Raw genomic sequence first — 16,610 nt, 5'->3', positions numbered from 1 at the left:
CAGTCATGCAGACAGGATACAGTCATGCGGACAGGATACAGCAGATGGTCATGCGGACAGGATACAGTGCAGTCATGCAGACAGGATACAGGAGATGGTCATGCAGACAGGATACAGTAAATGGTCATGCAGACAGGATACAGGAGATAGCAGAGATACAGCAGACAGAGATTGCATATGGTACGATGATTTTATACAATCTCATCACTGCCATTTTCGTCTGGAAACTGCTGCCTGTGCCTGTCTGTGGCAGCCAGTCAAGCAACGAATGGATGTTGTAGCCAGGCCAGGGGTCCAGTGGTGGGACTCAGTTCAAGACAAGATGGCTTGTAACTATGCATGCACAGCTGCACACCACTCACTCACCAGGGGGCTGCAGCCAGGGCGTGGCGCTCAGTGCTGGCCAGTGGCACTGTCAGATGGCCTTATGTGACCACCCAGGGGGTCGGCCCGGCCGGGTCCGCAGCCCCCTGCGCTGTCCATCTCTTGGCACCATTCGGCTCCTACAGACATTTACGGGCACCAGAAATCTACGGACGGTTGGAAACACTGATTGGAAGGAATAGTGCCTTATCATTGGTATCAATGGAAGGAATAGTCACTTATCATTGGTGTCAGTGGAAGGAATAGTGTCCCATCATTGGTGTCAGTGGGACAAAGAATGCATTGAATCAGTGGAGGGAATAGTGCCTCTAGAGCCAGATAAAGGCAAGCAAAGTGCCACATCTGGCCCCCGGGCCGCAGTTTGGAAACCTCTGATTTAAAGGATAAGTTCACCTTTAAAAAAAAAAAAAAAATTTTTTTTGCAAATAAAAAAATGCGCATTTACAATTTTTTTTTTTTAAGAGCCTGGAAAACATTGCACCGGCTATCAGCAGATCACTGGTGCCATGCAAGTCTCCTGCAGACTGTCAGTGTAAGTTGTCTGCCCTGTAACTGGTACGGCCAAGCAGTTTTACACTGACAGGGAGACTTAATAAACTACCAGAGCCCGTGGTAAGTCGTCAAAAACTGCAAGCCGACAGCCACGAAGGATGTCGGTAGTTCTAGTCCATTCATTCACAGAACTCCCCGTACAGCAGCTTTTTCTTTAGATTGTGGCAGTGAGCGGTGGGAGAAGATCATTTGTAACGTGTCATAAAAGGTGAACTTATCTCTAAATTTTGATTTATTTATTACTAAAATTGTGTTTTTTTCTCCTTAGGCCTGCAAATAGTTGTAAAGTATTTGACATGGCCCTCATACTGAAAAGTTTGCAAAGACTTGATCTAAACAGACAGCAGAGCTCCCTTTCAGAAAGCATAAGTAAACCACCAAACCAAATGACCAATTTTGGCCCTCAGGTTTTTGCTATAATGTGTGAGTATGCTCAGCCTATTTTCACATTAAGGCAGATTTACTAAGCAAAGCAATCACTTAAAAGGATTGTAAAGTCTCGTTTTTTTTCCTAAAAAAATAACAAACATGTTATACTTGCCTGCTCTGTTGCAGTGGATTTGCACAGAGCAGCCCAGATCCTCCTCGGGTCCCTCTTTGGCTCTCCTGGCCCCTCCCTCATGTTTAGTGCCCCCACAGTGAGCAGCTTGCTATGGGAGCACCCGAGCCGAGTCACAGCTCCCTGTGTCCATTCAGACTCGGAGCCCCGACCCAGTCCGGCCCCACCCCCTCTTTTCCCTGATTGGCTAGCTGACTTTGATTGACAGCAGTGGCAGCCAGTGGCGTTGCTGCTGTGTCTCCACCAATCAGGAGGGAAAATCTCAGACGGCTGAAACACTCGTTGACATCACTGGACAGAGAGGGACCTCAGGTAATTATTAGGGGGGGCCTCTGCACACAGAAGGTTTTTTATCTTAATGCATAGAATGCATTAACCACTTTAGCCCCGGAAGCTTTTCCTGCTTATTGACCAGGCCATTTTTTGCGATACGGCACTGCGTCGCTTTAACTGACAATTGCACGGTCGTGCGACGTTGTACCCAAACAAAATTGACATCCTTTTTTCCCACAAATAGAGCTTTCTTTTGGTGGTATTTGATGACCTCTGCAGTTTTTATTTTTTGCGCTATAAAAAAAAGAAGAGCGACAATTTTGGAAAAAAAAAACAATATTTTTTACTTTTTGCTATAATAAATATCCCCAAAAATGTTTTAAACCACTTCAATACCAGGCACTTTCGACGCTTCCTGCCCAAGCCAATTTTTAGCTTTCAGCGCTGTCGCACTTTGAATGACAATTGCGCGGTCATGCTACACTGTACCCAGCAAATATTTTATCATTTTGTTCCCACAAATAGAGCTTTCTTTTGGTGGTATTTGTTCACTGCTGGGGTTTTTATTTTTTGCGCAACAAATAAAAAAAGACCAAAAAGTTTGAAGTTTTTCTCTGTTTCTGTTATAAAATTTTGTAGATATGTACGCTTTCTCCTTCACTGACAGGCACTGATAAGGCGGCACTGATGAGGTGGCACTGATGATGGGCACTGATAGGCGGCACTGGTATGCAGCATTGATGGGCACTGATAGGCTGCACTGATGTGTACTTATGGGTGGTACTGATGGACGGTACTGCTGGGCATTACTGATGAGGAAACATCTGGCAGGCATTCATAGTGGGCACTGACTGGCACCATTTGTGGGCACTGATTGGCATCTTTTAGGGCACTGTGTGGCATCCCTGGTGGCCATGGGGGGCATACCTGCTCATCAATGTGTGGTGGGCACCCTGGTGGTCCTGGGGGCATCCCTGGTGGTCCAGTGTGGGCATCCCAGGGGGGCTGTGCTGATAAAAAATCAGCACAGACCCCCCCCCCCCGTCAGGAGAGCCGCCAATCGGCTCTCCTCTACTCAGTCAGACGTGAGTAAGGAAAAGCCGATTAACGGCTCTTCCTGTTTACACTGTGATCAGCCGTGATTGGACATGGCTGATCACGTGGTAAAGAGCCTCTGTCAGAGAATCTTTACAGAGATCGGTGTAGCGGTGTGTCAGACTGACATGCCACACTACCGATCGCTGCGATGCGAGCCGCCACAGGCGAGCGCCGGCAGTTATCCTGCTGGACGTCATATAACGCCCATCAGGATAACTGAACCACCGCCCGGCTGTCATTTTACTATAGGCGGGGGGAAGTGGTTAAAAAAACAAGTTTCTTCAACAGTTTAGGCCAATATGTATTCTTCTACATATTTCTAGAAAAGGTTGAACATCCCCCCCCCCCCCCCAAGTGGGATTTTAAATTGGCATAACACTGCTGAAAAACTTAAAAGATTATTTTATTATACACATATACACAAAAGAAAAACCAAGCTAAAAAATCATCACATGATGATTACTAAAACATACACTGACATATAACACAATTACACATAACATAATAACTTGCAAATAGAATGTGAAGGTACAAATACAAAGTAGTTTCTCTCCAGTATCTGATAATACTTTCCGGTAAACAACATCCGGGATAAGCTTAACGGTACCCAACGCGTTTCAGGTTCAAAGTTCTTTCATTAGGGGTAATTATATAGGAGGATTTATATTCGAGATATGGTGAATGGCACCGTAATCAAACACATAAAAAACTGAAGCAAGAGTAGAATTGGCGTCAATGGGTGGCGTGTGTGGAGGTTTTGGTTCAACCTACAGACTTGTATTATAGCCCACAGGGGAGGATCATAAACCTGGTCCCTCCGATGGAAGGATATACAGCTAGAAGCAGAAGCTTTACGTCTTAAATTGGGGTCTCGCAGTACAGATCGATTAGGGATTCTGGTCAGAGTCCTGCATCAGTAGTAGAACTGCATTGTTCATTTAAGCTGTATTCAGGGGGTTCCTGAATGGAAGTGCTGGTACTTCCATCTTCTTCTGGGTTCAGAGTCTTTGGGCATCTTGATTGGCTGGGCTGAGATGACATAATGATGTAACTCCCACGCATGCGCACAGGAGTCACTCCATTCAAAAATATGCTGCCAGACAGATAGAATCTGACAGCACTTTTTTACCATGAAGACTTCCGCTCTTATCCTGCTTTGATTGAAGCTTGGATGGCGCTGTCACTGATCCCTCACTGGTGACTGAGATTCTGAAGTGTTTTGGACAGTGGGGGAGCAACATTACAGTAAGGGCCCTTTCACACTGGGGCGGGGGCGGCGGTAAAGCACCGCTATTGTAAGCGGCGCTTTACCGTCGGTATTTGGCCGCTAGCGGGGCGGTTTTACCCCCCGCTAGCAACCGAGAAAGGGTTAAAAACCACCGTAAAGCGCCTCTGCAGAGGCGCTTTGCCGGTGGTATAGCCGCGCTGTCCCATTGATTTCAATGGGCAGGAGCGGTATACACTCCGCTCCTTCACCGCTCCGAAGATGCTGCTAGAAGGACTTTTTTTACCGTCCTGCCAGCGCACCGCTCCAGTGTGAAAGCCCTCAGGGCTTTCACACTGGAATCAAAGCAGCGGCACTTTCGGGTCAGTTTGCAGGCGCTATTATTAGCGCAATAGCGCCTGCAAACCGCCCCAGTGTGAAAGGGCCCTAAGGTAAACAGATTTTTAACATATTTTTTGTTTTATTGGCAAATGGTAAACTATTTTATACGCATTTTTTCCTCAAATTATATATGCAGTGTATGTGGTATGTGTTTATGGAATGATTGTATGATATATATATATATATATATATATATATATATATATATATATATATATATATATATACATTTTTTCTCACATTTCGTCCATGAGATAAATTTAAAAAAAAAGATGCTACTCAGAATTTTTTGGAATATGACTACCAAATGTTAAGAAGATAAGATAGGTAAAAACCTTGGAAGGAAAAGTATAATCCAATCCGGGCAGGCGCGGCTCCAGACAATTTTTTTGGGGGGTACTAGGGTGGCGCTTGAGGTAAAAGTGAGGGTGCCAATGCGGCGCCAAAGCACACCTGTGGGCGTGGCAAAAAAGCGGGTGTGGCCAGCAAGTGGGCGTGGTCAGCAAGTGGAGGTTTCTTTGTGGCGTACAATTGTGATTAGTATGTTCTGGCCTCTGTATAACAATAAAAAGCCCAAAAATGCAGCACAACCTCACACTTCCTTTACACAATTCTACAAATGGACCTAAAAGTGCAATGGTAAAACCTATATTTTGAGAAATTGCAGAGCTTCAATGTGCAAATAATGGTGAAAACCATAATAATAACAGAGATGCAAATCAACCAGTGTATTTGAACAGTAATGCGTCACCCTCTCTGTAAAAAATTATTGCAGAGCTGCAATGTGCAAATAGTGGTGAAACCCCCTATATATAATCGACATAAAATGTATCATTGATGTACAAATTTTACATTTTATAATTATATATAGGGGGTTTCACCACTATTAGCACATTGCAGCTCTGCAATATTTATCACCTTTTGCAGAGAGGGTGTCACCATCACTACTATGTTCTAATACACTGGTTGATTTGCATCTGTTAATATTATTGTATGTAGGGGGTTTCACCATTATTTGCACATTGAAGCTCTGCAATTTCTCAAAATATTTTTACAGAGAGGGTGACACGATCACTACTATATTGCAATACATTGGTTGATTTGCACTGGATATCCATTCATAGGTTTTACCATTGCACGTATATGTCCATTTGTACAATTGTATAGATGAAGTGTAGGGCAGCGCTGCATTTTTTTTTGCTTTTTATTGTTTCGCGTTAGATGAGGGAACCAGCTAATAAGACTCTCTTATTGCTTTAGAGAATTTTTTGCATGGTAGTTTTTTTACTTGATTTGTTACGTCCTCTGTATACTGGTAACCACTGGCCCTGCATATTGGTGGTCAGTGTGCCCCTGTATGCTGGTGCTAAGTGCAGGATGCAGGGTTCAGGAGGATTTGGGGTTCAGGAGGATGCTACATGCAGGATGCAGGGTTCAGGAGGATGCTATGTACAGAGTGCAGGGTTCAGGAGGATGCTACGTGCAGGGCTCAGGAGGATGCTACGTACAGAGTGCAGGGCTCAGGAGGATGCTACGTACAGAGTGCAGGGCTCACTACGTACAGGGTGAAGAGTTCAGGAGTGTGCTACATGGATGCTACAATTGGCTGATTCTCTTGAATAGATTGCATGACATGAGGAGGGAGAGATAGTTTGCGTTACTTTTATTGAGATTCATGTCTCTTGCAGGCAGGTGGCTGAGACCATTTTGTGTAATTGCAGTTGAATTTCCTCCATCCAGCCAGCCCAGGTGCAACGTACAGCCTGTCATTGACATGAATAGTTGTATGCTGCTGTATTTATGTTTGTTATGGCACCACTGTATAAAGGAATACAGCTGCATACAACCATTCATGTCAGTGAGAGGCTGTACACTGCACCTGGGCTGCCTGGATGGAGGAAATTGAACTGCAATTACACAGAATGGGCTCAGCCACCTGTCTGCAAAAGACCTAGCTTGTTTCTAAAGAATAGGAAACCACGTTAAAATAACACCAGAGGACAAAATCCATTTTTCAATCTATTTATCTAGTATTGTAACACCAGCAATGTTTATATCAAAGATAAGGGAAGCAGATGAATGGACAGACAGAACACACAGAGATCCAGCATTCTTTTCTCCCTGTCAGTCTCTGTAAGAGCCATGAGCCTTGTGCTGGCAAGTAATGCAGGAAGTGTGTGCTCTGTCTGCCCCACAGAGGAGCTTTACCAAAAGCCTTGCTGGTGTGAGAATACAGCCTGGAGGGTCTTGTTCTCTGGAGCTGCCCTATTAACGTCCACTATGCCACACTGCAGAAAGGAGCATGTGCTCTTCATGCTGACAGAAGCCATTCCTCTCTCTTATTAGACTAAGGTGTCCTTTTATGAAAGTGCGGTAAAATACCGCTTTTCAGTTCTCAGGCATTCTCAGAGGAGATCGCTCTCCTCTGAGTGCCTGTTTATGAAAGTGTGTAGATCGCTTCTCATGTTGAGTTGAGGAGCGATCTACAAACGCCGGGAACTCCTGAGAATGGCTCCTCTCACTGTAATCTCGCGTGATATAGCGGGATTACAGTATGAGGAACCATAAAATACAAAAGTTTAACACAAATCAGCACACATTATTCCCCAACATATTAATAAAATAATAAAGTTAAATTCCCCCTACACAATATACATTAACCTAATTATAAAAAAAACATTGTTTTTATCAATATTTAAAGATCATACATGTCCCTATTTAAATGTGAATGGTGTATAGTAAATGAATGTAATGCACATATGTAATGCAGCTATACACCATTCATATAAATGCAAAATACATTTATAATCATTAAAAAAATAATTTTAATAAAGTATACAAGTATAAATATTTATTAATAAATTAAAGTAAAATATATTTCATTATAGATAAACATAAAAATTGATAAACTGGTGCGATGCGAGAACACTGCGAATCCACTGCGGGTTCCCGCATCGCACCGACTCGCATGTCAGTTCACACTGCCATATGCGAATCGCTGGGGAGCGTCAATACATTGTTAAGGACACCCCCAGATCAGCTTGCATATCGCACTGCGAACTGACAGTTCGGACATGAATCGGATCGCATATGTGTGAACACACATGCGATCCGATTCTGGTCCGAACAGAAAAAAGGGTCCTGTGCGTGTTTGCACCGAATGCGGTGCGATATCAGCCATACTATCTGTACAGCTGATATCGCACCGCACAGACATCGCATGTAATGTGAATGGCAGTGTGCTGCAAATAACATGCGATGCCTGTGCGATGTCCGGCATCGCACAAGTGTGAACTGGGCCTAAAAGTTAACACCCCCAAATCAGTTCGCATATCGCAGTGCGATCTGCAAACTCGGACAGTAATCGAATCGCATGGGTGTGAACACCCATGCAATCCGATTCTGCTGTGGACCAAAAAAAGGGTCCTGTAAGAGTTTGGTCCGAGGGCAATGCAAATTTAGCAATACTATCTGTATGGCTGAAATCGCATCGCACAGAGATCGGATGTGATTTTGCACTGCGGTGCGAATCACATCCGATCTCGGACACCGCAGCAGTGGGAACTGGCCCTAAATCATATTGCATTTGCACCAAAATGGTACAGGACCCTTTATTTGGTCCGCACTGGAATCGGATCGCATGGGTGTGAACACCCATGCGATCCGATTCCTGCACCATTACATAGTTCGCACTGCGATCTGTGAAATGATCTGGGGGTGTCATTAACTTTACATTGACACCCGCAGTGGTGCGCAGATGTCAATGTAGGTGCGATGTGAAAACCCGCACAGGAATCACGCTGGTTCACGCATCGCACAAGTGTGAACCCAGCCAGAGACGTGAACATCTAAAAAAAAAAAATATATATATATATATATAGCTATATATAGATACATATATATATATATATGTATCTATATATAGCTATATATATATATATATATATATAGATGTATATTTATATATATATAGATATATATATAGATATATATATATATATGTATGTATATATGTATATATATATATATATATATATATATATATATATATATACATACATACATACATACATATATATATATGTATATATGTATATATGTATATATATATATATATATATATATATATATATATATATATATATATATACACTATAAATTCCTATCCTGCTGGTTTTGGGGTGTGTAATGGTGGGGAAGGTGTGCTCTGACTGTTTGGTGAAAGAAAGAAGTCAAAAGACTTCTTTCTTTCTCCAGAATATCAGCCAGTTTCATGCTTCTCACTCTGATTCTCCACTTCTGAAATGGTGAATCAGAAAGTGAGAATTCTGTCACAGATCGCCAGTGAGGTGTGGAGATCGCACCTTCATAAACTGGCCGTTTCTGTGAATTCTCACTGTGCTGAGATAATCAGCGGAGAACATGTTCTCCGCTGATTATCTCAGTTTCATAAACTGGTAAAGCGCTGAGATCAGCGGTGAGACTCGGGATCGCCGCTGATCTCAGTTTCATAAAAGGACACCTAAGTGTAGGGAAAACTCACTCACTGCAGCCAGGAGCTGGAGAACCTCTCTCCTCTCCCTCCAATCTAGCTGCCAATATGTCCCCCCCTCTGTGCATCTCAGAACTCAAAGACGGCTGGTGAAAGGGGCGGGTTTAGTACTTTCCTATTGGCTGAGAAGGCAGCAAAGAGGCTGTATATCAATCCGCCTCTGAAATCTGCCTGCTGGGTCTAGCTAAAGATCATCGGCTTATGTGGCAGGAGCCACAAGAAGAAGAAGAAAAAAAAAAAAAAAGAGTCCCCAGCTTTCTGGCATCAGTACAGGTAGAATACAATTTAAAAAAAAAATATGTGACACATACAAGAATTGATATGTGAATTTAGGGGGTGCTTAAAGAATTTGTGAGGGTGCTTGAGCACCCCCAAGCTCCTATCTGGCGCCGGCCCTGAATCCAGGGACAGATTTGTTCCAGTGACAGTGTCCTCAGTCCGGTGACTGTCCCCAGAAACTGAGAACGTCTGCTCACCCTACATCAGAGGAACTCTCTTTAGCGACTCTCTTGCCACCTCCAGGATTACTTATGTGGCTCTATGGCTCATCCCATGCAGCTCTTCTCATCACAACATTAAGGTGCAACTACAGGTTCTGATATGGCAAACTAAACAAGCAGTGAATCCAGTTATGTTTAAAAATACAATTGTGTTGCGCTATCATTAATACAACTCATTTACATAAAGCATAAAAATAGTGCTTAACCACTTCAATACCGGGCCTATTCGGGCACTTCTCTCCTACATGTAAAAATCATTTTTTTGCTAGAAAATTACTCAGAACCCCCAAACATTATATATGTTTTTTTTAGCAGACACCTTAGGGAATAAAATGGCGGTCATTGCAACTTTTTATCTTGCATAGTAATTGCGCAATAATTTTTCAAATGCCTTTTTTTTTGGAAAAAAAACGGTTTCATGAATTAAAAAATAACAATAACAAAACAGTAAAGTTAGCCCAATTTTTTTGTATAATGTGAAAGATGATGTTACGCTGAGAAAATAGATATCTAACATGTCACGCTTTAAAATCGCACACACTCATGGAATGGCGCCAAACTGCGCTTCTTAAAAATCTCCATAGGCGACGCTTTGAACATTTTTACAGGTTACCAGTTTAGAGCTACAGTGGAGGTCTAGTGCTAGAATTGTTGCACATGCTCTAACGCACGAGGCACATCTCACATGTGTGGTTTGAACGGTGTTTACATATGTGGGCGGGACTTATGTGTGTTCGCTTCTAAACGCGAGCTACTGGGGACAGGGGTGTTTTAAATTTTTTTTTTTTTTATTTTACTTAATTTTTTTTATTTTTACACTTTTTTTACATTTCTTTTTTAATCACTTTTATTTCTATTACAAGGAATGTAAACATCCCTTGTAATAGGAATCTATTGTGACAGGTCCTCTTTATGGAGAGATGTGGGGTCAACAAGACCCCGCATCTCTCCTCCAGGCTGGAAAGCATGAGATGGAGAAAAAAAATTCACGATCTCATGCTGACAGTCGTGATCACGGCTTTGTTTACTTCTGGGCCTCCGACGGTCATAGAGATGACTGGTGACCATCTGGTCACCGAAAACCTCTATCGTAGTCATCCGGCGCCGGTCGATTCTTTCTACGGGCCCCAGATGGCACGGGAGAGCCCAGAGAAGCACCGGATGGCGACGGGAGGGGGCTGCCACTATGATCATTCTTATCGTGCACAGAATCGCCAGCTGGAAAGAATGATATCTGAATGATGCCTGTAGCTGCAGTCATCATTCAGATATCCCAGCACAAAGTCAAGGACGTCATATGACACCCTAAGGTATTAAAGTAGTTAAACATGTGAAAATAGATCATTCATGAATATCCAGAGGGTTTCCCCGCATCCAATTCACATAACAGGAGAGTGTGCCTGGCTCTCAATGGAGCCGGTTCCCTGGGGCAGCTGCAGAGCGCACAGCAGAAGGGTCCTGTGCGTCCTTGGCTCTGTTTCAGGTCCAAATTTAGATAAAAATTCAGACCTGAAATGGTAAACGGGGATGCACCGGACGTCCTGCTGTGCCCCAAGGCCTCACATAGTGTGAACCCAGCCTTAGGGAAATCTGCCCTAATACTCAAAATGCTATTCTGACTGTTGTTCTGTGCCTCCTGGTTAGTCATTAACCAGGAATGAGTGTGTAGATGACTTATTGCTTTGTCAGGCATATCTATCCTGTGAATGCAAATCAGGAAATCAGTATAACAGCTAGAAAGATATTTTTAGAAGGAATTTTATAAAGGCAGACCCCATTTTACCCTTATGACTAGATTAAAGCTAGCCTTTCCTCAGTGTCACAGTGGGGCTGCTAATGCTGACTTCCTGCGTTGCTTGGTTATTAAACCATTGACATTTTGTGCCACTGAGCTGGAACAAATAAGACTTTTATACTCACTTTAAAAAGTAACTCCACTTTTGTTGAGAAAAAAATAATTCCCCTCTGGGTGATCTATGTACATTGCAAGATTTTTTAACAAACTTTGTTTCAGATTCTTTCTTTTTTTTTTTCTGGAGAAAACGTTTTTTCTGTGTCCATGGGCCGAGTGAATCTGTTTGGGAGTGGTTTTAGAATTATGAATCAGCTGCTGCACCTGCAGGGCTCTGAGGAAAATGGCAGGGTCTGCATCCCTTTAGGCCCAGTTCACACTGGTGTGACATACTCTCCGCCTTTGGGAGCACTTGCAGCATGATGTGTACAAATCAATGGTTCCCTATGCGAGCAGTCTTAACTGGTCCGACTTTAAAAAAGGTTCCTGCACTACTTTGGTCCGTTTTTAGACCATTCAATATCATTGAAGTCGGATCAAAGTTGGATCCTCATCCAACCATCCGACTTGTAACGCCCGACATGGTGATTACAGCAGCAGTAAAAGGAACTTATGTCACACTGCGATTGTTTTGATTGGTCAAAGGACAAGTCAGACAATCTCAAAGTTGGAGCAAAATCATATCCTGTTCATTCAAGTCGGATGAAAATAGGAGCGATGTCACAGGGCAAAGTAGGATCGAGAGTCGTCTAACAGCTGTGTCATACCAGTGTGAACTTTAGATGTGATTTCCCTTTGTGAGTACATCTCACCAAAAACCCAGACTTCTGGGAAGAATCAGTGAGCCAATCACACAAGCAGGAAATTACATACCTGGGGGGGGACATTATATACACCGTCTATGTACAGAATGCCTCCAGGTAGCCATGTTGCATTTTACAGGAAATTAGAGCTGCAGTTTGAAAAGGAAAGGTAATTTTTAATAACATTCAATTACAATATGACTTGTGTCCCAAATGTATAAGCTATATATATAATTCTTTTTATAATCCCACGAAAGTGGAGTTACCTTTTAAACAGTTGTTTGAGGGACACCGCTGGACAAGAAACCTAGGGTTATACTGCCACCTACAGGAGAAAAAGACCCTAAGCACATAAACTGGAGGCCAATCCTGATCAGTTGTAGCAGTCTAAAGAGGGAACAATAGCATATGAATGGAGGGAGCTGTGTCCATCAGAGGACTTCAAGAAAATGGATTTTACAGGGAGTGCATTTTCTCTATCATCTATTGAGGGACACAGCTTGATAAAAAAAAAGGAAATCTGTGGACATCCAAAGGGGGGGTGGGGGGTTGGGGCATTCCATAAGGGCAGGAATAAGTAGCACAGGTGAAATAGCTCACAGAAATAAAAGATAAGGGGACTCAATGGCCTTAATGCGTCACAGAACACATTGACCTTACAGAACTTAGAGAAAGTACAGAAAACCAGGTCACAGCCTTACAAATTTGAGGCAAAGAAGCTTGATGACAAAAAGCCCATGAAATCCTCACTGCTCTAGTGGAGTGGGAATCAAAGGAAAATAGGGGCATTTTTCTCACAACTGGTAGGCGGCCTGCACAAAACCTGTCAAATCCACTTAGAAATAACGGATCTGGAAGCCAGAAAAAATATTTTAGGACCTTCTGGAAAGACAACCAGAGGACCCATCTGTCTAAGGGCTCGTTCAGACAATTGAAGAGTAACTAGCCCCATGCACAACTTGTGTGTGAACAGTCACAGGCATATTTGTACCCTGTAAAAAACAATAGATGGCACAGCCGATGCTCACATGTAACCTCTTACACCAGCAGTTACATGCAAATAGGGATGCTGACTGGCCCTGGACATGGTTTGCATCCATGACCAGTGGTTCTAGTTTGTATGTGGCTGTAGCACACAGTGTTGCTGCATTCAGACGCAGAGTTTAGCCACATCAAAACACTGCAGTCCAGCTACCCATCTAAATGAGCCCTTAAAGTGGTTGTAAAACTGAGGCTGGGTTCACAATGGTACGACACGACTGTTGTACGACCGTCATCCTACTTTGCCCTGCAACATCGGTCCTACTTCCATCCGACTTGAATGAACAAGATAACTGCTAGATAGAGTAACACCAACTGGTATCCCCTTCACCCTAGGGTCCCGGCGTAAAAGGATCGCCAGTGCAAAGAGACCCGGCGAAAGAGGTCAGCCGTCTAGTTCCTCTACTCAGGCTAAATAGGGCAGACAACAGGCCATTTACTCTGACCATCAGGTTTGCATACAGAAGTTGTATCCATAAGATAAACTTAGGCCCCAATCTAAAACATTCCAACACCTACCAGAGTTGAAGCCACTCGACGGAGTCGAATGCCTTCTCGGCATCCAACGCTGCTATCACCCCAGAACTACCTTCCTCAGCTAGGTCAATATGGGTAAACAATCTACAGATATGAATGTCTGTCCCCCTACCTGGGCATCAAGCTGGATTGGTTTGGATGTACTAGGGCCATAATGACCTTATTCAAACGGTTTGCCAATATCTTCGCTAAAATCTTAGCATCCACATTGAGTAAGGATATTGGACGGTAGGATTTACAGTTTCGTGTGCTTACCGGGCTTGACACAACTATCACAGCTTCAGACATGGAGGCTGGCAGGGACCCCTCTTTCAAGGAGGTTAAAAGCAGAGTGTAATCTAGATGCTATAGCTTCTGAAATTTGGTGGGAAATCCATCAGGCCCCCATGTTTTCCCGGCCTGAAGAGAGGATAGAGCCCTCTGAACCTCCTGGAGTGTGATAAGGGAATGAAGCTGATCTCTATAGGTCAAGGTCAAGACAGAGAAGTCAACATCAGCACCATAAGAATGTAAATAGTCCAAGGAGTTATTTACCTGAGAGGAGTAGAGTGTAGCATAGTAGGAAGAAAAGCAGTCAGCTATTTCCCTAACTACAGTTAGCCTGCCATCATCCACATCAACTATGCAGGGAACACTCATACAGGGTGACTGCTCCCGGGCCAGCCATGCCAATAATCGGCCATTACGCTCGCCCTCCTCAAAAATTCTTTGAGATTGTTGGAGCATTTTCTTTTTGGTCAGAGAGGTACAGAGCATAAGGACAACTCTAGTACTCTCCTGAAGTTGGTCATGAAGCAGTGGGTCTTTAGTCTGGGTATACAGAGTTTCCAGGAAAGTGGTCACTCACTCAGATTTTTTTTTTTTTTTTTTTAAACAAAGGTCACTCCCTCAGCCTTAGCCAGGTCAGCCCTCATCTGCTTGCGAACCCCACCTATGAGCGACTGGCATTGACCTCTGCAGAAAGCCTTAAAGGCATCCCAAACCACAGCCACGAGGCAGTCAGGATTAAGGCTCCAATACATTGTCATCTGTTGTCTGAGCCCCGAGTCTACCTCAGGGTTAGAGATCCAATACCTAGACAGCCTCCAGTTTGTCTGAGGGGAATCCCACCAGAAACAGCTTGATCAGCATCAGTGCATGGTCAGAGATTCCCCTCAGCAGTATAGAGATCTGTAGAACCCTAGGTAGGAGGGGACTGCCTGCATACACAAGATCAATGCGGGAGAGGGTTTTATAAGTGGCAGAATGGCACGTGAAGGACCTTTATAGAGGATGTTTCCAACGCCACACATTGGTGAACCCATAAGCCTTTGCCCATACAGAGAGGTCAGAGGAGCTCCCTCCCGTGGATGTGAAACATTCCATCTCAGGGTTGGGGGGCATATTAAAATCCCCCATAAAAATCACATTATCCGTGGAGTAAGTGGCAATGAGGGTAGTAATCTTATGGAGCAATCTAATAGTGGCAGAAGGAGGTATGTACAAACCCACCAGAACTAGTTCCAAACATTCCACCATACCATGTATTACAACATACCGTCCATCTGGGTCTAACACAAGGTGTAAGTCTAAAAGGTAAGGACTTGTGTACCAAAATCCTCACACCTCTAGCAAAATTAGAGTAGCTTGAGTGATACTGATGGCCCACCCAAGGTTTCTGTAGGCTTAGTTCTCTTCCCCACCAAGAGGTTCTCTTGAATGACACAAATATGGGGGCTATAGGTCTTTAAGAACTGGAACATCAAGGACCGCTTTATGTGAGAATTTAGGCCCCTAACGTTCCACAAAACCACAGTGAGGGAGGCCATCAGGTCAACAAGACCAGCACCAACCCAGATGGACCTGCAGAGTCCAGCGGGAGGCCACGCAACGACTCGCTCATAAGAATCGAGAACAGGGATTAAGCAACCAACTGTGTCACATATACACATATATAGTGAACAATTAAACAAAAAAGAAAACAACCCCCCACAAAACAGAGCAGCATAATTTTCCAAGCCACACATGGCATACCACCATGTAACGGAGGCAACACGTGCAAGAGGCATGCAGTTCATACGTTTGTTAACCCAAAACTTGTAGAGTATGAAGAATAAATGATGTGCGAATCTCCCAGCAAGCTGGGGGTACATTACTTGAACAGTTCGTAGAAAATTCCTGGAAAGTGATAAACAGGGTAAGAGGTACAGCTCCAGAACAGAGGAGCAACTGAAGTTGGAGAAAAAGTCATAATCAAACAGGTACGGGCCTGACAGACTAAAACATTTTAGCTTGTTTCCATAGGCTCAGATGGGGTGATGAATAAAAACAGTCCCCCAAACTGACCCAGAAGTCAGCAGAGCGTCTCTAAGGTGCCAGATAAGCAGAGGATACCAAAAAATAAAACTGTCACTTGAGCCTCATCCAAAATAGATAGACACTGTCTCTACCTAGTTACAAGATACCGACACCAAACCCAAATAATGGTGGTGTGTTCCTCTGAATCAATGGCATATAATCAAAAAGGAATAGTATCCAAAGAGATTCTTCAATAAGGAACATGGTATATATCAAAAATTAATACATTTTATTGAAAAATAATCCACATTAAACATAGATTGTGTCCTCCACCACTTTAAAGAATTAAAATTTGACAACGTTGTCACGACACATGATACCACATACTCTCACACTATCTAATATGGATTAATTAAACCGGCTGAGATATTCACCTAGGTGGAAATTAATGTAGCAACACTGAGTAGGCTGATTGCCAAATAACTCAGTATAGGCAGTCCACTGGTATGGTATAATCAGTTGCAGCTATAACAGCTGCACACAGACAGCCCATAAAATAAGCATACTGTCTGTTGTCAAATTTTAATTCTTTAAAGTTGTGGACACAATTAATGTTTTATGTGGATTATTTTTCAA

This window comes from Aquarana catesbeiana, linkage group LG05, assembly GCF_042186555.1.
Source record: "Aquarana catesbeiana isolate 2022-GZ linkage group LG05, ASM4218655v1, whole genome shotgun sequence".
Classification (NCBI taxonomy): domain Eukaryota; kingdom Metazoa; phylum Chordata; class Amphibia; order Anura; family Ranidae; genus Aquarana; species Aquarana catesbeiana.
The sequence above is the reverse complement of the archived record's forward strand: the minus strand, read 5'-3'. Positions refer to the sequence as shown.